The sequence below is a fragment of the Felis catus genome, chromosome E2 (assembly GCF_018350175.1).
Source record: "Felis catus isolate Fca126 chromosome E2, F.catus_Fca126_mat1.0, whole genome shotgun sequence".
Classification (NCBI taxonomy): Eukaryota; Metazoa; Chordata; class Mammalia; order Carnivora; family Felidae; genus Felis; species Felis catus.
The window spans coordinates 33359501-33387366 of NC_058382.1; the positions used below are offsets into that span (position 1 = coordinate 33359501).

The 27866-nt window shown below is 37.2% G+C and overlaps 1 long non-coding RNA gene across 4 annotated transcripts in view; it reads right to left on the reverse strand.

Annotated features, from left to right (window-relative positions):
• Nucleotides 1-27866, reverse strand: part of LOC109494882 — a 258239-nt gene that overhangs the window by 229360 nt on the left and 1013 nt on the right. For all 4 annotated transcript variants that reach the window (XR_002738437.2, XR_006590114.1, XR_002150001.3 and 1 more), the window contains exon 2: nucleotides 27150-27248. This is a non-coding gene — a long non-coding RNA (uncharacterized LOC109494882). The remainder of the gene's footprint in view (nucleotides 1-27149; nucleotides 27249-27866) is intronic.

The following is a 27866-nucleotide window of genomic DNA, read 5'->3' on the forward strand; positions in this document are numbered from 1 at the left end:
GGTGTTTTTGTAGAATGTTTCCTCAAATTGGGTTTGTCTGATATCTTTTCTCATGGTTAGACTGGGGCTATGGGTTTTTTCAAAGAATACAGCACAGGGGAAGTGTCTTTCTCATCACATGACCAAATCCAACCCCCTCTTTGAAACTCTCCATGACCCCCAACATAATCTTATTTGATTTGAAATCCTGAAGCACTTACTGTCTGCCTCCAATATTCCACTTTGTGCATATTTTCTTAACCTCTATCTTTCCAAGCTAAAATGGAATGGATAAGGGAGAGAGACCAATCTACATGGGAATCCATTTGCTCCTGAACTGAATGACCTTGATATCTTACCCTCTTCAATCTGCTACAGGATGCTTCCAAACCACAAATCTAATTATACCATTACCTTGCTTAAAACTTTTCGATGTCTCCTCATTATCTGTTACATAAAGTCAAAATGCCTGATTCTCACCTCTAAGGCTTTCATGATCTGACCACTATCTATTATTTCACCTTATCTCTAGCCATCACCTCACTCTCCACTCCAGAACACCCTACATTTCAGTTGTGATGAACTATTGGCAATTTCTAAGTGCCCTATTGCCTCTCTAAGCCCCAGGCCTTTGCATCTGCTCTGTTATCAGTAAGGATGCCACTGCAGGAGGCTCCAGTTCAAACTGGCTGATAGAACAAGGACAATTACAATATCACGTAACAGGAAGTTGAAAATCAGAGATGGTTGTTCAGCAACTCAACAATGTCATCAAAGACCATGGTCTTTTTCTCTCTGTTTTGCCATCCTCAGAAAACTTGATTTGTCTTCAGACTGGTTCCCGGTATAGTCACAAGATGCCTGCAGTAGTTTTCAGCATCCCTTCCAAACACAGCAAAACTAGAGACAAAAAAAGGGCAATCTCTTCTAGTGTTTCCTCTTAAGAGCAAGACACATTTCCTAAAGCCCCTCAAACAGATTTCCTTTTATATATGATTGGTCCAAACTGGTTGGTATGCCCACCCCTAAGCTAATCAAGCAAGAGTAATGGACCTACCCTAATTGGCTTAAACCAATCAGCACTTACTCCTGAATGTAGGGATAGGTCAGTGGGAGGGAGAAGACACCTGAGCAAAATGTCAGCTCTTCCATTAAGAAAGAAGGTAATGGGGGCACCTGGGTGGCTCAATTGGTTAAGCAGCTGACTTTGGCTCAGGTCATGGTCTCACAGTTCGTGAGTTCAAGCCCCACATTGGGCTCTGTGCGTACAGCTCAGAGCCTGGAGCCTGCCTTGGATTCTGTGTCTTCTTCTCTCTCTGCCTCTCCTCTGCTTGAACTGTGGCGCGCGTTCTCTCTCTCTCTCTCTCTCTCTCTCTCTCTCTCTCTCTCTCTCTCTCTCAAAAATAAATAAGCGTTTAAAAAAAAAGTTTAGGAAAAGAAAAAAAAGAAAGAGTGTAATGGGTGTTGACTGGGCAGCCAGCAGTGTCTGTCACACTGTTATTGTTGCCTCATCTTCCTTATCTGTGAGATGTACTCCTTCTCATCCTTTAAGACTCCACTCAAATATTACCACTTCCAGGAAGCCTTCTCTGATATTACCAAGCATAATCCTCTGAACTCCTATATTACTAGGTTCATACCTCTACTATAGCACTTATTACATATCTATGGTTCTGCTGCCTGCAGAAAGAGTGAAACCCTGGAAGAAAAGCACCATATTCTATTTAACCTTTTGAGTTTAACCTTGTTGAAAGAAAGAAGAAAAAAAGAAGGGAAGAGAAGGAGGGAGGGAGGGAAGAACTTAACTTCTCTGAGTCTCAGGTTGTTCATCTGTAAAATAAGAATTGTTTTAATTCCTAATAATTGTTTTAAAGATTAAATGGTATAATATACAAAAAAGCATGCCACACAGTTTTTAACACATAGCTTCTCATGTATTTTTTGGAGAACATGCACTCATCCTGTATTGTGTAAATACCACCCTCCTACTCTTCACACACATTTCCTAGCACAATGCTTTGTACAAGTACACTTGGTCAATAAATGTGTGGATAGTTTGCTTCAATCTAAAAAAAATACAGATTACGGAACAAATTAAACAACCAGTTCAGCTTGCCACGTCCTGATTTCCTTTATTAGACTGGCTAAGAGAACTTTTTAATAACATTTCCCCAATTCTCTATTAACAGAACTCTTAATCGAGGTTTTCCTACAACCACCCATAACATGAGATCTGTACTCTCTGCTTCAGCGACCTTTCACTAGGCACTCTTTTGCTTTTCCACTCCACTCTCCTCAATATTCTGGGCTTCATTTCAGATCTGTCCTTCTGAGGTATGCTTTCCTCCCCTTCCTAACACTTCTTTGTTGCTAAAAATAGGTGATGTCCCTTCGGAGCAAAAATACTTGGCAAATCAGTTAGCTTTTATAGGTACAGCCTTATACTGGTCCCTGCAAGATTGGGGGATGGATGAAGTAAAGGAAGAAGCTCACCAAGATCTCTTTCTCTCTATGTGCCCCTACATTCCTCAAAGGAGTCTCCAAATGTACATAAAAATAGTAATACCATACTCATCAAAAATGCACAAGCTAAAGGATGATAAGTGAGACTTTGTAGAATACTAAAGAGTAAACAAAACAGCCGGCTCAGGAGATCACCAGAAAGCATTCTGAGGAAACATTTAATTAAAGGGCCCCATGCCCAACCCAACAAACTGGGACTGGAGCTCTTGGTGATTACAGTTTAACAACACACCTCTCAGAGGAAAACTAGAGCATGTAGTATGGCCAGTTTCCTTCAGATTATAATGGATATAGTTAGGAATTCTCTCACTTAGACCATCTCCTGGTATATTGTCAGCATATCTCCTGGTATGAGACTGTCAGTATAGGGTTCTGCCTATATTCAGTTCTATACATCCTGTGAAGTTTTGTGACATTAACACTGAAAAGAGGCATCAATCAATATATTACATAAAATGTTCCTCTTGCTCATTGGATATTTGCTTGGAAATAGTCCATTTCTCTGCAAGTAAAAATGTTCCATTAGACACAATATTTAATCTTCCTTACATCTGGTATATGTGTGGGTTAATGTATTCATGTGGATAGATCCATATACCCATAGATATCAAGGTGTGAAAATGTTATTACACACAGGTATACATTCATGAACAGATTTGTATATGTACATACTTCAAAATGAATGTCTTTTTACCACTTTGCACTTCTGAAACTCATCTCTGGATCTGCACTGTCCTAATTTCTTTGAATAAACGTAGCAAAATTACAGCACAAACTGAAACGGCTCAGAGGCCTAAATTGAAAGGTAACTAGCCCAATTTAGTACTCAATTAAATCCTATTCTGTTTAATGTATTCGCAACTGTGTTGACCTGCTTGTCAACTGCTCTTCTGATTCTTCTATCCTTAACTCAAAAATCATGCCACCTTCTCTTTATTTTCTAGAGTTCATGCCGAGTTTCCTGCCCGCTATTCAGTATTTCGCACATATTCTTAGGGTCATAACTCTCATGGCTTGATTTGTAGGCCTCTGGTTATCTGTCAAAAAGATTCCTTAGGTGTAAAAATAGTCTAACGAGTGAGTCACACAAAGATGGATATGGAGGGTCACAGGGAAGTGTGAAAAATTAGAACTATTCTCTAATGAAAATTAGTATTATCACAGAATACAGCAGAAAGAGTAGATCAACATTCCAACTGCATTATCACTGATGGGTTATCCAACTAAACATCTCCAGTGCTGGGGAATGGACAGCCACCACCAAGCATGCCTTCCAACCATGACAACAGTTTCTCATACATTGAGGTCATATCTGTCTTCCTGTAGTTTCTACCATTCAAGTATTCATCTAAAGCCTATTAGAGTGGTTATCCTCTAGTGACTAGCCATTGAGCCACTAACTGCTTTGAGAATCTGATGAAAATGATAAACCCTTTCACAGAAAGCTGCACATGCAAAAATAATTCTTGCAATATCAGAGGACTCACAAGTTCTGTGAAGCCTACCCATCCATAGACTCCCTGGTAAAGAATTCCTCACTATTGTTTTATACTTAGTAGAGAAATAGAGGAAAAATAAGCCATCATTTCCTCCTTCAAGGAGCTTACCTTCTAATAACAAATGCTTGTGAAACATCTAATAGCAAAAGGCAGTGTATGGTAAAGTACTCATCATATACGGGGGATGGGGGCAGAACATTCTACTCTCACCTATACAGCAGGATGGAGGTCCTGGCAAATGACCACCATGTACTCACATTCCATACGGAAAGTAAAAGCCTTTTGCTGTGTTCTCAGAAACATCATCTGATAGCACAATACCAGGGGGACAGTGGAGGGGTACTAGTCATGGTCAGGTACATGGTATTCAATAAATGTTGGTGAATAAGTAAATGATCCAAGAATAAAATGTACCTTGATCTTCCAGAGGAGAATTTCATTAGCCTCCAAGCCTCCTTAAGCTTCTGTCCCCCTCACCACTTAATCCAAAAATGTCAAAGTATTTCTAAACCCAAACAAACCTCTAGGCCCCATGTTTTAGATGAATTTTAAAAGGTTAGATGTGTCCAAGGTCACAAAAGCCAAACTATAGAATAGAATGCAGAAGGTTCTCCATGCCAATCAAATCTTAGGAAGAAAGTACTGGCACTTGTGTTTTAATTTCTTAATAATGATACCTTCTAACAGAGTAATTGGACAGCTTTCAGAAGAAGTGATTAATTTTCTTTGAAATTCAGATGTTAACTCTGCTTTCTTTATAGGAGGGTGACCTTGAAGATAAGAAACTTCATCAAATCAAGTAACCGGAAAAAACCTCATAGCTGATCCACAATCATTTCCATTTGCCTTATGCAAAATGTGTTCTTTCAGCTCGGGTTGTTGGTCTTTAGTTCTTTTCATGTCTATCATATACTGTAAGGTAAGATACATTCAGTGACTTGTTTCAAAGTCTGATGGTGCAGTACAAACAGTCGGCAACTGAATACAGAGACTTCAGGGGTCCCAGTTTAATGTTATTCAATAGCCAATTAACAGTTACTAATGCATTCTAGAATATGCATACATTCTTACCATAGTGTTGATAAACGAATGGGAAAATGGTCCTTATTTTTTCAGCTAACATATACAGAGTCAGTGAGTTCAGAGAAACAACAATTTAGAAGTGTAATCCTGAACAGATGGCTCCTCTCCACATGCTATCTCTGAAGGGGATTTTTTTCAAGGTAAATAGACACAAATGTTTTGGTGCATTGTGTAACAAAATACAGATTTCACAAGAAGCATTTTCCAGCAAGAAACAAGTTTCTTATTAATCACATTTTATGACAAAGACAAAAACTGGTCTGTGAGCTGGTTTAAGGCATACACTGTCATTCCATCATTAAATTACTCTCATTGATACACAATATGTTCAATTACTTCTAAGATATTTAAGTCATTTTAAATCTGCCCACTCTCTCCCCCTCATTCCTACACCTCCCCCCCACTCCAGCTAGTTCCTAACAACACTAGCTGCAAAGGCAGTATGTCACTCTTTAAAATGTTCCTCTTCTTAAAAAAAATTATTTTTAATGAAATAAAATGTTTCTCTTCTATCCAACAAAGTCTGAGTGCATTTACTGAGAACAACATGTATTACTGTTTCAGTAACTTACTTATTCAACAAATAATATATATTCAACAAGTGTATTTCAGGGAGCTACACTATAAAGGGGTAAAAGATACAAGTCCCAATTCGCTTAAAGACACATCCTAACTTCTTGCCTTAGTTCCACCATCAATGACATATGACCTGCTCACCTGATAAGCCTTTGTATTAATATGTCCATTCATTCATTCATTCATTCATTCATTCATTCAACAAATTTTCATTGAGTCCCTACTCTGTGCTGAGCACTGGCATGGTACTATGGATATGGTAGTAAACCAAACAGACCTGAGCCTAACCTCACAGACCTTACAGCCTAACCTGTAAGAATAAACAGAAGGAAACAAAAGCAAAAGTTGTATTTGAACAGGAAGTGAAAGAAAAATATCCTAACTTGGGAGCCTTTGGGCTATAACTTCTTTTTGCCCAGAGCTATAGGAAAGGCTCCAGAGAAATGGTATGCACTACGAGAGAAAAAACATTATCAAATATGCAAAAAGGGACCACCTTATAACTGCTTCATATCCCTATTGGCTCAAAATATGAGTTCAAGTACAATCTAAAATATTTCTTCTTCTAGATGTGCTTTCCTACCCTCCCCCCTAATTGCTCATGGTGGCTTTTTTAATTTGGGGGGGGGGGAAGGAAGCTGTTACAATCTAAGTGTATACATAGGACTTTAAATACAAATGCACAAACAGGAGAAGAATCCTCCACACCACCAGATGATGCACTATCTTCTCTAATCCAATAGTTCCTACAACATGGTAAGTGATCACTGAAAGACATGAAATTATTTTAGGTGGTACATAGATACAATTTTCTTAATGGTTATGTGTTTACCTTAATGTGTATAAGGAAAAATATAAGCAAGCATATAAAAACCACGATTTCACTGATTTGGGGCTTAGTATGAGGCTAAAGCAGATAACCATATAAAGTCTACTTCATGTGGCCCGTATGAATGACAGGAGCAACTCTCAGGTGTGCCCACGAATGTTTCCACCCTTCCATCATAACTTTAGAGACACAGGAACACAAGTGCTATCTCCAGCAATTGGATCTCCTATCCTGAATGACCAATCTTATCTTGCTATGCGATTGTCTGACATAGGCCATACTGTTACTGAAAATAACAACAGCTCCAGAAATAATCTTGGGGAAATCTTAACCGGCTCAACTTGAGCCCAGTTGTTCCCTTAAAGCAAACGTTGCGGCCAGGGGATGAGATTCTCAAATTGTCCAGTCCTAAGCCTTGTTGTCCCCTCTGGAACCTGGAGCTAGAGCAACCCCACCTAACCCATATGGATTAACAATGGAGGAGATGCGGTTCCACAAAAGAAAACCGAGAAACTGTTCTCTGTATGTATAATGAGGATATACATTATATTACATTATGTTATTGTGAGGATTAAAAGAAATAAAGAATGTACTTTCCTGACTGACCCAATGAATGGTGCAAAGCAAGGGTTCAACAAATGGTGGTACTAGTAGCAATAATAATTGTTACTATTGTTTGTTAACATGATAATTGTTATAGTCATGGTTTCTAAAACAATTTTAGGGCCTCATTTTGTTAACTTAATTGTTTTATCAATCTACTAATGAAGGATAATTATTTGAATATAACCTTTGGAGAGCCATTAAGTCAAAATAGCACTTCCTTCATCTTTAATTTGTTTATCATCTTCATGCATAATCAAGGTACTATGAATTACCACAATCAAATGTTCAGTGTCTCACCAAACAGCTTTTGCTTCATTCTTAAGTGACATGTAGTTTTATTATAACATAATTTTATCTAAATGATTATACACCAATAGTGTCAGTATTTATGGTAATGCTATATTTACAACAATAGATTGCAATGTATTTTTCATAGATCCCATATGATAATGTGAGCTAATTTAGCGTTTAGAGTTTCAAAATTAAAGGTAGTGACAATAATAATAAAACAACAGCATGGGCAAAACATTACTAGAATCTTTGCTTTTTAAAAAGCACATTATGTGGTCAGGGAGAACAGTTAAAACACATGTGAAAATTGAAAAATAACAAAATAAAGCCAGGTATACCTCTGTGGACCAAAGATAGTACTATATATACACTTTTAAATAACCCATTCATTGAAGATTTATGATAGATTGGCATAAATTAAAAAGTTAACCAAAATATTTCTAGTAAAATAGTATATGAATAAAACATATTTGGTTCATCATTTTATGAGTAGACTTTATATTATCATCTGTTAAGATTATCATGAAAAAAATACACATAATAAAAAAAGTATTAAGTTTCGTCAATATCTTAGGCCCTTAACAAAATATAAAAATAAGCTTTTAAAATATACAGTATATTTATTTTACCTTTATTGCTGCAAACTTTGACAAAATACAGCAGAAATGACACAAAAGTGGGTGAAATACTGTCTAAATATATAAATTTAAAATACTCTGAAATAAGTCATAGTAAAGAATTTTAAAACCTTGGAACTGTGTGTGTTAGTTATGGCTGATTTTTTTTAATAATGGCCAATAAAAACAAAAAAAAATGAGCTCACCATAAAGTTAAATTCTATCTAGACTGTCAGATAAATTTAATGATATATAAACAGAGGTGGCCAATTTCCTACCTTTATCTCAACTGAATTAGGAGAGGCATTAGAGTTTTGCTTTTAGTAAAGAATTACAAGTCCCTTTTTCTTTAGAATGTCTGTATCTATGTTCATGAGGGATATTGGTAATTTTCTTTTGCTGTAATGTCTGGTTCTGCTATCAGGGTAATTTGCTGACCTCATAGAAGAGAAGTATTTCCTTCTCTTCGATTTTCTGGAAGTTTGTGAGAATTAGTGTTTTTATTTCCTTAAAAGATGAGTAGAATTCCCAAGCGAAGCCATTTGGGCATGACATTTTCTTCATGGGAAGATTTTAAACTACAAATTCAATTTCAATAACATATAGGGTTATCCAGGGTATCTATTTCTTCTAGAGTAAGCTTTGGTAATTTGTGTATTTCAGAATGAATGTCTATTTCACCTAAGTTGTTGGATTTATTGGCACTTAAGTTGTTGATTATATTCCCATATTATCCTTCTTAATATCACCATAATCTTCGACATCACCTCTCTCATTCTTGATCTTTGTAATTTGTGTAATTTGTATATTTTTTCCCTTATCAGTCTGACTAGAGTTTTATCAATTTTACTGATCTTCTCAAAGAACCATCTTTTAGTTTTATTTCTTTTTGTCTATTTTTTGTCTTATATTCCATTGATCTTAATTTTGATTTTTACTATTTCCTTTCATTTGCATACTCTAGGTTTAATTTACTCTTCTAGTTTAAGGTTAAAGGTAAGGTTATTGATTTGAAACTTTTCTTCTTTTCTTACTTAGGTATTTTGTAATACAGGATTCCCTCTAAATATCACCTTAGCAACATCCCACAATTTTTGGTAGATTATGTTTTCATTTTCATTTGGTTCAAAATATTTTCTAAATTCCATCTTGATTTCTTGTAACTCACAGTGATTCAGAAGGATGGTATTTAATTTTCATATATCTGGGGATTTTTGAGACCTCTTTCTGTTACTGATTTCTAATTTGATATAATTAGGTATGGCAGGAAAATATGCTTAGTGTGGTTTGAATCTTTTTAAATAAATTGAAAATGTATTTTATGTCCTAGAATATGTGCTTCAAAAGAATTTATATTCAGTACTTGGAGAGGAAAGTGTTCTATAAATGTAATTTAGGTCAGGCAGGTTGATAGTGGTTGTCAAGTCATTTATGTTCTTATTAATTTTCTATATATCTTATGAATCACTGAGAAAGGAGTGTTGAAAACCTCAACTATAACTAAGGATTTCTTCCTTAATTTCTGTCAGTTTTTGTTTCATATATTTTAAGGCTTTGTAATTATATGCATAAAAGTTTGAATTTATATATTTTTTCTTGATGAATTATCCCTTTATCATTATGAAACAACATTCTTTTCTCCCTGATAACATTCTTTGCTCTGAAATCTGCTTTGTCTAATATTAGGTAGACCTCCAGCTTTGTTTTGATTGGTGTTAGCATGGTATATCTTTTTCAGTCCTTTTACTTTTAAACTTATTTATACTTCAATTGCATATATAGATTGGTCATGCTTTTTAAAATCTGATCTGACCTTTTAATTGGGGTGTTTAGACCATTTACATTTAATGTGATTGCTAATATAGTTCAGTTTATATCTATCATCTTGCTATTTAGTTTCTATTTTTCCCAATTATTCTTTTTTCCCTTTTCCTTTTTCAGCCTATTTTTGATTAATTGGCTATTTTTTTATTATTTAATTTTATCTCCTTTGTTGGCTTATGTAGCTATAATGCTTGGTTTACATTTTAGCAGGGTTTATACTACACATCTTTAGCTAATCACAGTGTACCTTCCAGTAATATTAAATCAGTTTATATAGAAGAGAATTATTGCTCTTAAATTTATACTTTTATTTCTCTCCTCTTACTTTTGCCATATATTGACTTATAAGCCTCAGAACATATTGTTAATATTTGTGTTTAGACAATAAATTCTTTCAAAGTAATTTATATAAGAATAAGTCTTATACATTTACTCACGTAGCTACTGACTCTGATATTATTTCTTTGTGTGAGATCTATATTTTGACTTGGTGCCATTTTCCTTCTGCCTGAACAACTTTGGACTTTCTTTCTAGTAGTGTGGGTCCAGTGGTGATAAATACTTACACCTTTTATATTTTTGAGTAAGTTTTTTTTTGCCTCTATTTTTTAGAGATTCTCTGCTCGGAGTATAGAATTCTATGTTAACAGTATTTTTCTTTTAGTACTTTAAAGATATCACTCCACTATCTCATTTCTCTCATTTCCAAAGAGAAATCACTCTCATCCTTATCTTTGTTCCTGTGCATATAATGCATCTTTATTCCCTGATTGCCTTTAAAATTTTTCTTTAATCACTGGTTCTGAGCAGTTTGATTATGATGAGCCTTAGTATAGTTTTCTTCAAACTTCTTGTGTTTAGAGTTCACTATGATCTTTGGATCTACGGGTTTGTAGTTTACATCAAAATTTGAATATTTTTGGTCATTATTTCTTCAAATATTTTTTTCTATTTTTCCTTTGGGAACTCAAATTATAAATATATTGGTTCCCTTACCTCACTGATGCTCCACTCTTCTTTTTAAGCATTTTTATTGAGACATAATTCACATACCATAAAATTTGTCTATTTAAAGTGTACACATCAATAATTTTTAGCATATTCAGAAAATTGTCCAGCCATCACCACTATTTAATTTAGAACATTTTCATCACCCCAAAGGATACTCATTATATTAGGTTTCTATGGATGCTGCAATAAGTTACTACAAATTTGGTAGTTTAAGCAACACAAATTTATTATCTTAGAGTTCTGGAGTCAGAAATCTGAAATGGCCTCACTGGGCTAAAGTCAAAATGTTGGCAGGCCTGCATTCCCTTTTGGATGCTTTAGGGAAATGTCCATTTCCTTGCTTATTCCTACTTCTGGAGGGCACCCACATTTCTTGCTTCGTGGCCCACTTTCTCCATCTAAAAAGCCAGAACATTGCATGTCTGTGACCATTTGCATCTCCATCTCCCATCAAACATGGGAGAGGTTCTCCATTTTTAAAGATTCATGTGATTATATATTTATGTGGGTAACTCAGGATAATCTATCTCAAGGTCTGAATACTTACTTGATCACTTCTGCCAAGTCCCTTTTGTCATGTAATGTAACATATATTCACAAATTCTGAAGATTGAAATACGGACATTTTTGGAGACCATCATTATACCTAGCACATCCATTAACAGTAATTCCCCCTTCTCCCCACTTCCCCACACTAGTCAACCACAAATTGACTTTCTGTCTATAGATTTGCCTGTTATGGACATTTCATATAAATGGAATTTTATGATATCTGGTCTTCTGTGCTTGGCTTCTTTCACTTACCATAATGTTTTCAAGGTTCATCCATGTCATGTAGAATGTAGAAGTATTTCATTCCTTTTTATGATTGAATAATGTTCCATTGTGTGGATATGCCACATTTTGTTCATCATTTTATCAACTGATGGACAATTGGGATGGCTCCACTTTTGGGCTACTATGGATAATGTGGCTATAAAGATTAAGTTTTTGTGTGCACGTATGTTTTCGTTTATCTTGAACTAGGAATAGAATTGTTGGGTCATGACGTACATTTAATCTTTTGAGGAAGTACCAAAGTGGCTGCACCATTTACATTTCCACCAGCAATGTATGAGGGTTCCAATCTTTCCACACCCTCAATGATACTTTATTGTCTTTTTTATTACAGCTATGTATGAGGGTTCCAATCTTTCCACACCCTCAATGATACTTTATTGTCTTTTTTATTACAGCCCTTCTAGTAACTGTAAAGTGGTAGCACATTATTGTTTTGATGTACGTTTATCTGATGCCTAATGATGTTGAGCATCTTTTTATAGCTTACTGGCCATTTGTATATCTTCTTGGGGGAAATCTCCTTTCAGATCCTTTGTCCATTTTTAAATTGGGTTATATGTCTTCTTTATTATTGATTTGTAAGAGTTCTTTATATATTTTAAATACAAGTCCTTTAAAAGATACATGATTTACGAATATTTTCACCCAGCTGTGGGTTGCCTTCCATTTTCTTGATGGTGTTCTTTGAAGCATGAAAGGCTTTAATTTAGATGAAGTCCAACTTACCTATTTACCCTCTGTGCTTGTATTTTTGGTGTTGTATCTAAGAAACCATCACCTAAATATTATGAAGATTGACTCCTATCATTTTTTTCTAAAACTTTTATTTTTTTATTTATTTTTTTATTTTTTTTTTCAACGTTTTTATTTATTTTTGGGACAGAGAGAGACAGAGCATGAACGGGGGAGGGGCAGAGAGAGAGGGAGACACAGAATCGGAAGCAGGCTCCAGGCTCCAGGCTCCGAGCCATCAGCCCAGAGCCCGACGCGGGGCTCGAATTCACGGACCGCGAGATCGTGACCTGGCTGAAGTCGGACGCTTAACCGACTACGCCACCCAGGCGCCCCTAAAACTTTTATTATTTTAGCTCTTACATCTAGGTCTAGGGTCCATTTTCAGATAATTTCTGTGTATGGTGTGAGTTAGAGATTCAATTTTCTTCTTTTTTTTTTTTTTTGCTTATTTGTTTATTTTGAGAGAGAGAGCATGTGCACACACGTGCACGTGGGCAGAAGAGGGGCAGAGAGAAAGGGAGAAAGAAAATCCCAAGCAGGCTCCACACTGTCAGCACAGAGCCTGATGCAGGGCTCGATCCCACAAACTGTGGGATCATGACCTAAGCCAAAATCAAGAGTTGGATGCTTAACCGACTGAGCCACCCAGGCACCCCAATTTTGTTCTTTTGAATGTATCTAGACTGTTCTTTCTCTATTAGATTATCTCAGCATTCTTGTCAAAAATCAATTGGCCATAAATGTAAAGGTTTACTTCTGGACTTGTAATCCTTTTCTATTGATCTATATGTCTCTATATGTCTGTTCTTGTGCCAGTATTACACTGTCTTCCTTACTGCAGTTTTGTATTTAGTTTTAAAATCAAGACATATGAATCCTCTAACTTTGTTCTTCCTTTTCAGAATTGTTTTAGCTATTCTGGGCCCCTTGCATTTCCACACGAATTCTAGAATCAGTTTGACAAATTTTTCAAAATAAGCCAACTGAAAACTTGATAGGCAGTATGTTGAAACTATAGATCAGTTTTGGTAGTATTTCCATCTTAGTAATACTAAATATTCCAATCCATGAACATGGGATATCTTTCATTTATTTGCATCTTTTTAAAACTCTCTCAATGATTCTATGTAGTTTTCTTTTTTTTTTATTTTACAAAATTTTTTTAATGTTTATTTTTGACAGTGAGACAGAGAGAGAGAGAGAGAGAGAGAGAGAGAGAGAGGGAATATGAGTGGGGGAGGGGCAAAGAGAAAGGGAGACACAGAATCCAAAGCAGGCTCCAGGCTCTGAGCTGTCAGCACAGAGCCCAACATGGGGCTCAAACTCACAGACTGCGAGATCATGACCTGAGCCGAAGTGGAATGTTCAACCAACTGAGCCACCCAGGCGCCCCTCTGTGTAGTTTTCAATGAGCAAGTCTTGTACTTCTTTTTAAAAATTTTACTGCAAAGTGTTTTGTTGTTGTTTTGTTTTTGATGCTATTGTAAATTGAATTGTTTTCTTTTTTTTTTTTTTTTAACATTTATTCATTATTGAGAGACAGAGTGTGAGCAGGGGAGGGGCAGAGAGGGAGACACAGAATGTGAAGCAGGCTCCAGGCTCTGGGCTGTCAGCACAGAACCCAATGCAGGGCTTAAACCCATGAATTATGAGATCATGACCTGAGCTGAAGTCAGACACTTAACTGATTGAGCCATGCAGTCAGGCTATTTTCCTGATTTCGTTTTCAGATTGTTTATTGCTAGTGTATTGGAATATAACTGCCTTGTATATTGATCTTGCATCCTGCAAACTTGCTATATCTTGTCATTTACAAATAGAGAGTTTTACTTCTTTCTTTCCAATCTGGATGCCTTTTATTTCTTGTTCTTGCTTAATTTCCCTGACTAGTAAATTTCCAAATAGAGAGTTTTACTTCTTTCTTTCCAATCTGGATGCCTTTTATTTCTTGTTCTTGCTTAATTTCCCTGACTAGTAAATTTCTCCAGTAAAATATTAAATAGAATGATAGCTGACATCCTTTTTTAAAAAATTTTTGTAATGTTTATTTTTGAGAGAGAGAGAGAGAGAGTGAGTGAGTGGGGGAGGGTCAGAGAGAGAGGGAGAAACAGAATCCAAAGCAGGCTCCAGGCTCCATACCATTAGCCCAGATCCTGATGCAGGGCTTGAACTCACAAATAATGAGCTGAGTCAAAGTCAGATGCCTAAGGGACTGAGCCACCCAGGTGCCCTGAAGCAATTCTCTTCTATTTGTACCTTTGCTTTTAACATGAAAGAGTGCTGGAATTTGTCAAATGCCTTTTCTGTATCAAATGAGATGATTATGGTTTTTGTCCTTTATTAAGATGGTGTGTTACATTGTTTTCAACCTTGGGTATATTCCTGAGATAAATCCCACTTTGTTATGGTGCATCTCTTTTGTATATGGGCAGATTCAGTTTGCTAGTGTTTTGTTAAGGATTTTTTTTTAAATTTTTTTTTCAACGTTTATTTATTTTTGGGACAGAGAGAGACAGAGCATGAACTGGGGAGGGGCAGAGAGAGAAGGAGACACAGAATCGGAAACAGGCTCCAGGCTCCGAGCCATCAGCCCAGAGCCCGACGTGGGGCTCGAACTCACGGACCGCGAGATCGTGACCTGGCTGAAGTCGGACGCTTAACCGACTGCGCCACCCAGGCACCCCTTGTTAAGGATTTTTAAATCCATATTCACAATGCACGTTTGTTTGAAGTTTCCTTGTGATGTCTTTGGTTTTGGTATCACAGTAATATTGATATCATTGGCTGAATTGGAAGGTGTTCCTTCCTCTTCTATTTTTTTTAGAGTTTGTAAAGTATTAGAATTCATCTTTAAATTTTTGATAGATTTCACCAGTGAGGCCTTTTGAGCCTGGGGTTTGTGGGAAATTTCATTTTATTTTTTTAAGATTTTATTTTTAAGTAATTTCTACACCCAGTGTGGGGCTTGAACTTACAACCCCAAGATCAAGAGTTCCATGCTGTACCGACTAAGCCAGCCAGGCACCCTGGGAAATTTTAAATTATTAATCCAAACTCTACTTGTTATAGGTCTACTAAGATCATTTACTTCTTCTTGGGTCAGTTTCAACACTTTGTCCATTCCATCTATGTTACTTAGTTGGCATACAATTATTCATAGTATTCCTTTGTAATCTTTTTTATCTAAGAATAGTGATAAGTTCTTTCGTTTGTGATTTTAGTAATTTGAGTCTTTTTCTCTTTTTTCTTTCTTGATCAGTTTAAGTAAATGTATTCTGTTGATCTTTTCAAAGAACAAATTTTGGCTTCAGTGACTCTCTCTGTTTTTCTATTCTCTATTTCATCTATTTCCACACTTATCTTATTATTCCCTTCATCTGCTAGCTCTAGGTTGTTTGCTCTTCTCTTTTAGTTCCTTATGGTGGAAGATGAGGATATTGATTTCAGATTTCCTTTTTTAATACAGGCATTTATACCTATAAACTCCCCTCTAAGCACTGCATTAGCTGAATCTCATAAGTGTTGGCTTGTTGTGTTTCCCATTCATTTATTTCAAAATATTTTCTTTTTAAAAATTTTTTTAACATTTATCTAGTTTTGAATGACAGAGACAGAGCATGAGTGGGGGAGTGGCAGAAGGAGACACAGAATCTGAAGCAGGCTCCAGGTTCTCAGCTGTCAGCACAGAGCCTGACATGAGGCTCAAACTCACGAACCATGAGATCATGACCTGAGCCAAAGTTGGATGCTCAACCAACTGAGCTATGTAGGAGCCCCTATTTCAAAATATTTTCTAATTTCTCTTGTCATTTCTTCTTTGGCCCATTGATTATTTAGGAATATGTTTTTCCCCCCACATATTTGTGAATTTTCCAAATTTATTTCTGTTATTGATTTCTAATTTAATTCCATTGTGGTTGGAGATGCTCTTTGTTGATTCAATCCTTTTAGGTTTATTGAGGCTTATTTTGTGGTTTAACATTGTTCTAGTCTGGAGAACATTCCATTGGGCTTGAGAAGAATGTGTATCTTGCTGCTTTGGCTGGAATATTCTATAGATGCCTGTTAGGCCTGGTTATTCAAGTCTTCTATTTCCTTGTTGATCTTCTGCATAGTTATTCATTATTACTGATAGCAGGATAATGAAGTCTCTAACCATTATTATTGAATTGTCTATGTCTCCCTTCAATTCTGTCCATTTTTGATTCATGTATTTTGAGGCACTGTTGTTAAGTGCATACATGCTTGTAAATGTTTTATACCCAAATGTTATAAATTGTTATATTTTCCTTTTATCATTATAAAATATCCCTCTGTTTCTATTAATAATTTTTGTCTTAAAGTCTATTTCATCTGATCTAAGTGTAGCCACTACAGTTCTCTTTTGTTTACTATTTGCATGGTGTATCTTTTTTTTTTCATCCTCTTATTTTCAAGCATTTGTGTCTTTGAAATAAAGTGTCTCTTGTAAACAGCATATAGTTGGGTCATATCTCTGCCTTTTACTTGGAGTATTTAGCCCATTTACATTTAATGTAATTACTAATAAGGTAGGATTCATGTCTGCCTCATTTTCTAAAATTCTTTTTTCTCTGTGTGTTTCATTTGAATAGTTTGTATTCTGTTATCAAGTTCACAATTTTTTTTCTTCTTTAACATCTAGAATGCTGTAGATCCCACCTAGGGTATTTTTCACCTAAGATATTATGATTTTCATCTCTAGACATTTAATTTGTACATTTATTTTTTATTTTAAATAGGTTTTTTTTTATTTTATTTTTGAGAAAGAGAGTGCATGAGTGAGTGAGGGGCAGAGAGAGAGGGAGAGACAGAGAATCTCACAAGGGGCAGAGACAGGGAGGGAGAGAGAGGGAGAGAGAGTACAGAGACCTAAGTGGGGCTTGAGCTCACCCAATACAGGGCTCAAATTCATGTGGCTCATGAATACAGGGCTCATGATTCACCGTGAGATCATGACCTGAGACAAAGTCAGATGCTTAACCAACTGTACCACCCAAGCACCCCTAATTTGTACATTTAAAAAGACATATTCTAAGTCGCCACTTACAGATAAGATTCAGTTAAATAACTGTTAATGTCTTTGTATGCTAATTCTAATACCAGTATCAGTTCTAATTTGGTTTTGCTTGATGGATTGTTCTCCACATTATGGGTCAGATTTTCTTATTTATTTGGATGCATGGCAATATGTGTTTGAGTGTAAGACATTTTGAGTATTACCCTCTTAGGTGCTGAGTATTTCTGTATTTCTTTAAATTGAGTTTAATTTCATAAAATTCCTTGGAAACTATGTGATAATTTTGGATTTTGCTTGTTGGGTAGGATCAATGTAGCATTTAGTCTGATTATTTTCCACTACTGCGGCAAGACCCTTCTGAGTACCCTCTCAAATACCCCATGAATTATGAGATGTTCTGTTCTATCTAACAAGAACAGATCCTATTATTGGACCTGTGTGAGTGTTGCCACTGTTCCCTCTAATCCTCTGATGGTTCTTTCCCAATCTTAGGTAGTTTCCTCACATGCATGTAACAATTAGCAATCTGAATACTCAAGAGGGACTCTGAAGATATCCAGAGTTCTCTCTCTGTGCAGATCTCTCCTTCCAGAATTCTGTCATGAGAACTCTAGCTTCCTTGGTCCTTCTGGATTCTCAACTCCATCTTCTCAACCCAAGGAGTCTGCTGAACTTCACCTGGATTCTCCCTCCCTGTACCACAGCCTGAAAATTCCCTCAAGGCAGTAACCTGTGGAAATCATAGGGTTGCCTCATTTGTTTCCTGTCTCGTGTCCCTCAATACTTGGTGTCCGAGATCTTGAAATACATTCTTGTGCATTCTGTCTGGTTTTTTTCTAGTTGTTTCAGTAATAGGCAGTGCCTTCTTGACCAGACGTAGAACTCTTTACCTGGGTTTCTTGATGTCCCCTGGGGGTTCCAAATGATTCAGAATTTTTTTTTCACCACTGGGAGTGCCTTCTCACACACCTGATATAATGGAATAGGAGGTACATAACATGCCCTTTGAAGTATTTTTTTCAAAGAATGTTTAACCTGAATCTGAGGAATATTGCATCTGAACCAGGGTGGGCCTCATATAAGCCACAACCCCACAAGGGAATTTCTTTTCCACCTGAATTCCTCCTGTCTCCAGAGCTCCTGTGTCCAGCTCCTTTCTCTTTATGCCAATCTATACATGAATTTATGTTATTCCTATAATGTCATACACAGGCACTTTGATAAGAACAGTGTGAATCCAGATCCAAGAGGAGGAAGACACATTCCTCCATTGCCCTAAAATGCAGGCTGCTGGTGGAGACATTGATTCATATATCTCTAAAATATTCAATTATCTTTACCACAGAGAAGTCAGAGCCCAAAGCATAGAGCAAAATCTGTGTTCTTTATTTATAATATTTTTAAGTTTATTTATTTATTTTGAGAGAGAGAGAGCAAGTTGGGGAGGGGCAGAGAGAGAGGAAGGGAGAGATTCCCAAGCAGGTTCAACACTGTCAGCACAGAGACTGACATGGGGCTCACACTCACAAACTGTGAGATCATGACCTCAGCTGAAATCTAGAGTTGGACGCTTAACTGAGCCACCCAAGTGCCCCTAAATTTGGACCCTTTAAATTGCGGTATGCTTAAATGACTTACTAGCCAGATTCAAGAGCCAGGAATTAGAACCTCTATAAGGTTCTCAATAAGCAGAAAAGTAGAAACAAAAAATAATATCCTAAAATGTAGCAGTGATTATGATATTTAGAAATTCCTCACAGAAAAGTGATTTTCTCACGATTTGTCAAAATCAGGTTTGATTAGTGATAGGATGCCTAAGGAAGGATCAAGACCCAGAAACTAGATTGAGCTTCTCAAAGTATGATTTTTGTACTATTTACCTCAAAATTTAAAAGATAAATGTTTAAATTCAGGTTTCTAAATCCTGTTTCAGAATAACTAAGTCACAATTTCTAAGGGTGAAGCCCCAGAACCTGCACTTATAATAAGCACTCTTGGTGATTTTTATGCACATTAAAGTTTGAGAATGACTACAGGTAATCCCACTGGAACTAAGCAGGATAACAGATCCACTCAACAGAGACCAAAAGGAAAAACTCCACATATGCAGGCAAGACATGGCGTTAAAGGAATGTGGCAGTAAGGAGATAGCTCATGTAGAACATAATGGGAGTGGGAGAAAGGTCCTACAATGTCAACAGATGGAAACCAAAAGTGGAGAGATATATTAGGAGTCAGGGATCAGCAATAGGTAAAGTTTCAAACAGACAGATGATGGGCATCAGAGATATAGTAGCTTGTAGTAAGTCATGCAGACTTAAGTTTAGGAATTGGGTTCTAATATCCACAGGGTTGAAGGCATCAAAGTAGAACTCCAATCCCAAAGCAGGCTGAGAAAGAACCTGAAAGAGCCTATTACTGGAACCAGTCACAAGGACCAAACTTAGAGCCTACTCTGTAGGGCCAGGGTCAGCTCACAGAAGGACCAGCACAGAGACTGATTTGATGCTCAGCCACCAAGCAGTGTATCTAGGGGTTCTTAGATTTCCTTGCTCATGGCCTGGAGCAGTCCAGGATCCACTACAAGAGTTATCTTGCTCCAGGGAGGTAAGTGGCCCCACTGGAAAGGACTTATGTGACTCAATTTCCCATTCCCTACTTGAATTCTGATGTTGTCACAGGAGTGATAGTGGTTTTCCTCAGTAGTTATAATGCTGGCAGCTAGCAGGGAAAGAGGCTGATTCCTAACTAGAATAGCTCCCTGAGGGGAGAACTGAATTCTGGAGCCAACAGCAAGTTGTCTTCACCCCCCCGCCCCAAAAAATTCTGAAATGTCATAGCCTAGTCACTCCAGGGTAGAGAACCCAGGTGTTCTCTGTTCAATTCCACTTTTCTTCAACATAGCAGATGAGTTTTGTAGTGAAAGAAAAACTTTAATTTTTATCTCACTATTGGATGAACCTATAAATCCTTGGTTCTTTCAAGCTTAGAACTGGTATCTCTGAAGTTGTGAAAGCTTATGCTGAACTCCTCTATTCCCTTGATGAAACCCAGCAAACAGGCAGGGAGCAATAGTAGTCACTAACCAAGTGCTTACTAATCTGGCAAATGTATTCTGGGGTATGGGAAGTAAGTGAAGCATTGGGAGAACTATTAGACCCAATGCCAGAGAAAATCACAATGGGAGGACTGAACAGATCCAGTGGAGGGTGTTGAGATAAGGTCTACCCCTTGTCTGGCTTATCTGCCCCTTTGGTTACTTACCACTGACTGTGTCACTCCTGGATCTATGGGACTCCCTTGGCTATCCCTCCCGAGCCCTATGGGATGTTCCCCACTCATCCCATTCACCCACCAAGAAATACTCTCAAAATCAATTGGGTGGTGATTATGAGCCATTATCTGCCTACTGTGCTTAAAGGAATACAAGGCCATCTGGAGAAAACCTTTCACCATTGGCTTAAAAAAATCTCCAGTATATCTGGAAGTGATGTCACTTCTAAGTTGAAAAATCAAAGCCAAGCTACAATCCTTTCATAATATTGGCTTGTTTTGGTTACAAAGGTGTTCCATTTCTAAAGCAAATACCCTAAGACCTATGAAAGAGTCATTCTTGATGTGAAGGGAGGAAAAGAGAAAAAGGAACCATTTCAACAGTGGAACAGATGGATTCAGAATCAAGGGTTAAATGGATTTGTAACATTCCCTTGCTCCATAGGAGAAGCCTATTGCTCTGCCTCCTATAGTCTCCCTGATGTCACTCTCCAGGATCTCTGTCCACTTAAGTCAGATTTAGAATTGTGTATGTGGAATACAGTAGGTGCCTAAAATTCAATTCCTTGATTAAGGGAATGAAGGCCTAGAAAAAGAACTAAATTTTCCAAAGTTGGCTGAACCAAGACTAAAAGTTCTGTCTTTTGATTCCCAGTCCAATGTTCTTTCCACTCTGTTGCCTTTCTTGATTTCATTTATTATTTGTGCAAACCTACTGGGACTAAAGCTTTCTAATATTATCCTTTAACAGTTGTACATAATTTACTCCCAATTTCTAGTTGTTATCTTTATGAAAGAGGGCATGTCACAAAACATGGACATAATTTATTCTGTATTAAGAGCTAGGAATTATTTATTGGAATAAATATCATCGGATCACATATTGCTTGGATAAAGTCCACTTATGATGATCAATAATATCTGACAAGAGGCAGGGGAGGATTATTGAGCAAAGTAAAAACTAACTAAAATGTGAATAATACAATTGGTCTAGATGCTACTTAAAAAGAGCAACTTCGATATAATGTTTGAACCACGGATCCTAGGGAAGTAGCATGATATAACGTGAAGACTGTCTTGGAACATAGAAAATTGAGGGTGACCATGTTGATTACAAAATTTACCAGCTGGTCTTGGGTAAATCACTCGAACTTCTCTAAGCTTAACTTCATTACGCATAAAATGTAAATAGAAATTTTGGCTATTTCAAAGGGTTGTTAAAAGGATCAAATCAAAAAATGTATGAGAGATTGGTATAATTCAAAGATCAGAGACTATGTGCACCATGATGCCAGGGGACCACATGCATTGCATTCCACAGTTTACTCCCAACACAAAGCACAGAGTCTGTCACATGGTACACACACAGTGCACACATATTATAAAGGCAATGATAGGGGAAGTGTCATTCTTATCACTCTTTTCTTGCCAGAGAACTGTTTATGGGGTGGGGGATAAAGCCAAGTATAGGAGTGGAGCAGGGGTGGGGAAAGTGAAATAGAAGGAAAAATGATTGGCGTCACTTCTTTCCTAGAACAGAGGAGAGGTGGTGGAATCAAAAGAAAGGATGATCAAATTGACCCATTCTTTCCATGCCCCATTTATCCCACCTCTTAATCTCAAATCACACCATTGATTTTTTTTTTTTTAAGATTGCTTTTGGGCATCCACCTCATTAATTTTGGTCATTTAAACTACGGCATTCAGTGTTTTTACTGAGATCTTTATATGTCCTCTCTTTGGTGACTGAGAATAACACTGCTTTAAATTTATATTGGATATAAGTAATTCAGCGTTCTCCTCCTCCTTTCCTCTTTCCTCTCCTCTTAGCCCTCTCCAAAAGCTACAGTGGCCATGGGAAGAGGCAGCAGACTGCAGGGACAGCTTGAGAGGAAAATCAATCTAGTTCTTTTCTTTCTACTTCAAGCTCTGAATGAGTCTAGCTAAGTCCAATGGGATAGTTGTCTGGCTAAAAATGTGTCTCTTTCTGAATTGCCCATCTTCAATTTTATAGATGTACCCCATCACACACATAGAAATTTCAATAAAATGCTTTTTCTCTGCCACAGAGGTCAGGGTTTTTCAGGCCTTTGGGGAACAGATAACATGCCCAAATGTCAGCTCAACTGAAGACAGTGTTACCCCCCATGGAGCACAATGTTCTTGGCATTTGGCAGACTTTGGGAACACCCCAGATCACATGTAGAGGATGCAAACAAGTCACAGAATTATCAGTCTAGCCAACCTACTTCTACTCTCACACTACTTCTAATGAACTTGAATTAATTAAAGCCCTCCTCGTCCCCCTACTCATAATTATTACAGCCAATTCAAACTGATTTTACTGGATTCAGATAAAATTCATCTACTTTTTGCTTTTGCAAATACAACTGACAGGAACAACAACAACAACAAAAATTTCTATTTGTAGAGAGCACTTGATAATTTTTTGGACCTTGAAGCTTACAGAAGACTAATGAGATAATGTCTAAAACGTGTTGGAGCTGCATGCATGAAAGGCTCTATGGAGATAGAAAATACGATAAATAATGCAAGAAACCTTCATGTCAGGAAATCTCCTGTCTTCTGGAGGACTTAGTAAGTATTAAATAAATGCTTTACAAAGACATACCTGCTAATCTTATCTGTCAACTTCAGCCAGGGGAGGTTGAAAAGTACTATTATTCTCGGTTCTGAAGAAAGATTTTCCAAGAAAATTCCAACACAGACCACAATTGGTAGGTAAGGCCTTCATATTAAGCCAAGCTTCCAACTTCAATTTCAGCACTTGGTCAATCTTATCAATGTGAAAGCGCTAGTCCTACCCCCTCAAACTTTCCACTCAATCTCAGCCAAATGCATCCCTGAGGGATTCTTTTTCTACCCTAAATTGAGAAAAATCACAAAGTGCACCCTCTTTGGGGCTCTTGAACCATCAAAGCACACTCAACAAATAATGTTCTCAAGAGTGACCACATAATGGATTTCAATAACTTAAGAGCTCAATTCAATTACCTACAAGTCTTAATCTGCTCCTTCATGCAAGTCCCTTCATTTAAAAATACACAAAATCTTTATTTCTTCCCGTGGCATCTTTTATTCCTAACATTATAAATAAAGAAACTACTTTTTTCATGAACTCAACAAAATAACAAACAAGACACAAAATTTATCAAAAAATTTTCTGATGGATTCTTCAAAAGCATTTGGTATACATTCTCTTCTTATCAGCTCCTAAATGCCAATAAATCTCCCACTTGCTTATTTAAAGTCAGTATCATTTCAGTTTTCAGAACCTTACTTGAAAACAAGCCACTATCATTTTGAACTTAATCTTAAAAATCTTCCCAAGTCATCAAGTCACAAAATTTCTATTCGAAAAAATCAAAAGGTCTCAGAGCTAGGGAGAACTTTGACAAGTGATCTGATTTAATTCTTGTCTATAGATAGGTGAATTTAATTTACAAGTATTAAAACTGATGACCTGTGGACAGTGGACCATGCTTGACCTTCTGGGACAGTCACAAAGTGATAAGACAACTCTCTCGGCCTCAAAGGAATTTACATGCCAGCGATGTTTCTCAAACTTTGTCAGTATCACTTAGGGGAGGAGATAGGATTATAAAGATGAACATTTCCAGGCTCAATCTCAGACTTACTAATTCAGAAATTTTAGGGATGAGACTCACAAATCCACATTCTTAAAAGCATCCCAGGTAATTCTTAGCACCATTGAACATTTGAGAACCACTGTTCCAACAGGTCTGAGAAATGTGCTCAAAATAATATCAGTCATAGAAGTGTTGAATATGGACTAAATGGTGGTGGGGGCTATCTTCTAGGAAAGGAAACAAAAATTTGATCAGTATCTTCCTTCATTAATACCAGATATCTGTCAGAATATACTCAGTCATCTGTTAGTCTGACCCAGACATTTTTGTAAATTATATTGACCACTAAGTTATATTGTAAGCTATCAATTTCATAATAGAAACTTTTAGTAAGGAAACTTAAAATCTCTAGTGATCTACCATTCTCCCTAAAACACCAAATTCACCTGACATTTAGTTTGGTTTCATTTAGTTCATGAACCACACGTTTTAGCTTAGTTTCTTACCATGACAGTAGTATTCAAAAGGGATAGCAATTCTCATGTTTTCCTTTGACAAAAATATTTTTAAAACAATAAACATTTTAGAAGTTGAGGGGCACCTTGGTGGCTTAGTCAGTTGAGCATCCAACTTCAGCTCAGGTCATGATCTTCCAGCTCGTGATTTCCAGCCCCGCATCAAACTGTCTGTTGTCAGCACAAAGCCCACTTTGGATCCTCTGTCCGCCCCCCCCACCTCTGCCCCTTCCCCCCCACCTCAAAAATAAATAAAACATTTTTTTAAAAGTTGAATTCAGAAACATGTGAGATGTCTGAACTTTTAAAAAGTAAGCTCCTACCGGGGCGCCTGGGTGGCGCAGTCGGTTAAGCGTCCGACTTCAGCCAGGTCACGATCTCGCGTTCCGGGAGTTCGAGCCCCGCGTCGGGCTCTGGGCTGATGATGGCTCAGAGCCTGGAGCCTGTTTCCGATTCTGTGTCTCCCTCTCTCTCTACCCCTCCCCCGTTCATGCTCTGTCTCTCTCTGTCCCAAAAATAAATAAATGTTGAAAAAAAATTTAAAAAAAAAAAAAGTAAGCTCCTACCAGAATTAATTGGCACATACAGATTGTATGTATAAGCTCCAACATTTTGTGTACAGAAAAATCATCTGGGGAGTGGCTATCAATATGGAATGCAGAAGAGTCTGACTTGGTAGAAGTAAGGTGGGTAACTGAATTTTTATGTAGCATCCCAGCTAATTCTGATGTGAATGGTTTTGAATAAAACATTCTAGGGATTTTAAGAATCCAAGCTTATACCCATCCAAACCTTCCTTTGAATCAAAATCAATATATTAAACACAAAAGATTGTCAATACATGCATATTTGATTAATTACAAAAGGGAAAAATAGAGAAGTTTGGTTCATCTAATAAGAACGTACATTCTTTAAGTCAAAACTGGAGGATCTTGCACGTATCATAAATTACTGCCCTCCGCAATTAGAAGCCACATGTAGTAAAAAGGCTTAACATAGGCTTTTGCTGTTGTTCCTCTTATAAAACATTCTAATTCATTTTAAAACTCAGGGGTGCTTGGGTGGCTCAGCTGGTTCAGAAGCCAACTTCAGCTCAGGTCATGATCTCATGCTTCAGGAGGTCAAGCCCCTCATTAGGCTCTGCACTGACAGCGAGAAGCTTGCTTCAGATTCTCTGTCTCCCTGTCTCTCTGCCCCTTTCCCAGAGCGCGTGCGCGCTCTCTCTCTCTCAAAAACAAACAAAACAAACAAAACAAACAAACCAACAACTTAAAGTATGTCGAACAGTGTGTGAGAATGGCAAGGCAGACAGTTGACTGAGGACTGGGTAAGTTAACATGATTCTCTGGCCAACAGCAATAATCAGAGAAACATAGTTCTGAGGATCATACAAAATAAAAGCAAATGAATTTGTCCTTTATCACTCCTGATGTTAGGATTGTAATTTCCCTATTCCCACAGGAATTAATTGTGGACAAATTAAACACTTGTGGTATTATCTAATTACTAATAACTTGCAGAAAACTGAGATGTTCTCATGCTCACTTCCTTTGTTGGCGGGGGGGGGGGGGTGGTGGTGAATATCAGTGGGTTCTGGGGTTGTCAGCATTCTCAGAGTCTAGAAAGTATGCTTTATATGCTTATACAACATGTTATTTCTCAAATAATCCACAAACACATAAAAGGAGCCCTGGTTTATTAGTTAACGATGGTGTAACCTTGAACAAGTTATTCACCCCTTCAGAGGCTCAGTTTTCTCAGCTGTAAAATGGATAGCCAGGCTGATCTGGATTCATACTCTAGGCTCTTTCCACTCTGCCATGACACTCCCAACACCACAGTGTCTAACTGAGGTTTACATGGGAAGATCCTAAGAGGTAATTTTTATAAAAGTGTTCCATGAACTGTAAAGCACTATACAGACAAAGTGCATTATTATTAGTTGCTTTATGAAGCCCAGTTATAAAGATGCAAAGTGACCCAGAGAAAGAAAACAGGGTAGACAAACCTGAAATACAACATCTACAGTACCTAGAACATTACCTGGTGCATGATAGATAAGGTGCTTAATAAGCAAAGAAGTAAAGAAAAACACACACACAAAAACAGGTCTATGCCTTCACCATACTAGGTGTGATACGAAGAAGAAATAAATATAACTAAAATCAAGGATAGTTTGATTCAACCATATAAGCCACAATTCCCCAATAGCCTAAGATCTCAAAAACTACTTGATATGAAAGAGGATTAAAATATAAGATATGACCCATCATCTTTTAAAAAATGGTTATATTCTTACCTCTTTGGTCTTTCGGATGCAGCCTTGTAGGGATAGCAGAATCTGGGTGAGTTGCTGAAGTTTTTCCCTATATCAGATCTGCATAATCATCTTAGCAACCTGTAGAGGCAATAACAGATTGTATAGAATGTTGGGTACCTTAAGCTCTGTTTTGGATCTGGAAGGCAAACTAGATATATCCCTTAAGCTCCCCTCCTCAACAGACACACCAAAGGAGGCTGGGGTCTGGGTAGGTGAAGAAGTTATTTATTTTATAAAACAATTCTTTATGAGTCCTTTGTCAGTTTCCTAGAATACAAAAATGTGATTCAAATTTAAATATTCAAATTGCATTACATACAGCTTTTGACATAGCTATTTATAGACAGAGACAAATAACACATTAAATTCAAGGGAAAAAATGTTTTCTTCTGGGTGGGCCTTAACTGCCTTCCCCTCCACCCCCATTGCAAATATATTTTTATGCTGGGTAATATTTCCAAAACAGGGGTGCTTTTTTCTGTTGTTGAAATGAAACAAACAAGTTTGCTTTCAGAGCCATAGAAGTGCCCAACTGTTAGAAAAAACATTTTCTGCTGGCCTCTTGCCTGTCCTATCCCCATGCAACCTTTCCTATTGGCCCCTTTCTCTAGGAGGGCCCCTGGGGCTGTCTGCTGGAACTGTCTGCTGTAAAACCATTTTGTGCAGTGAGAACTAGTCTCTTCAAAATCTCAGAGA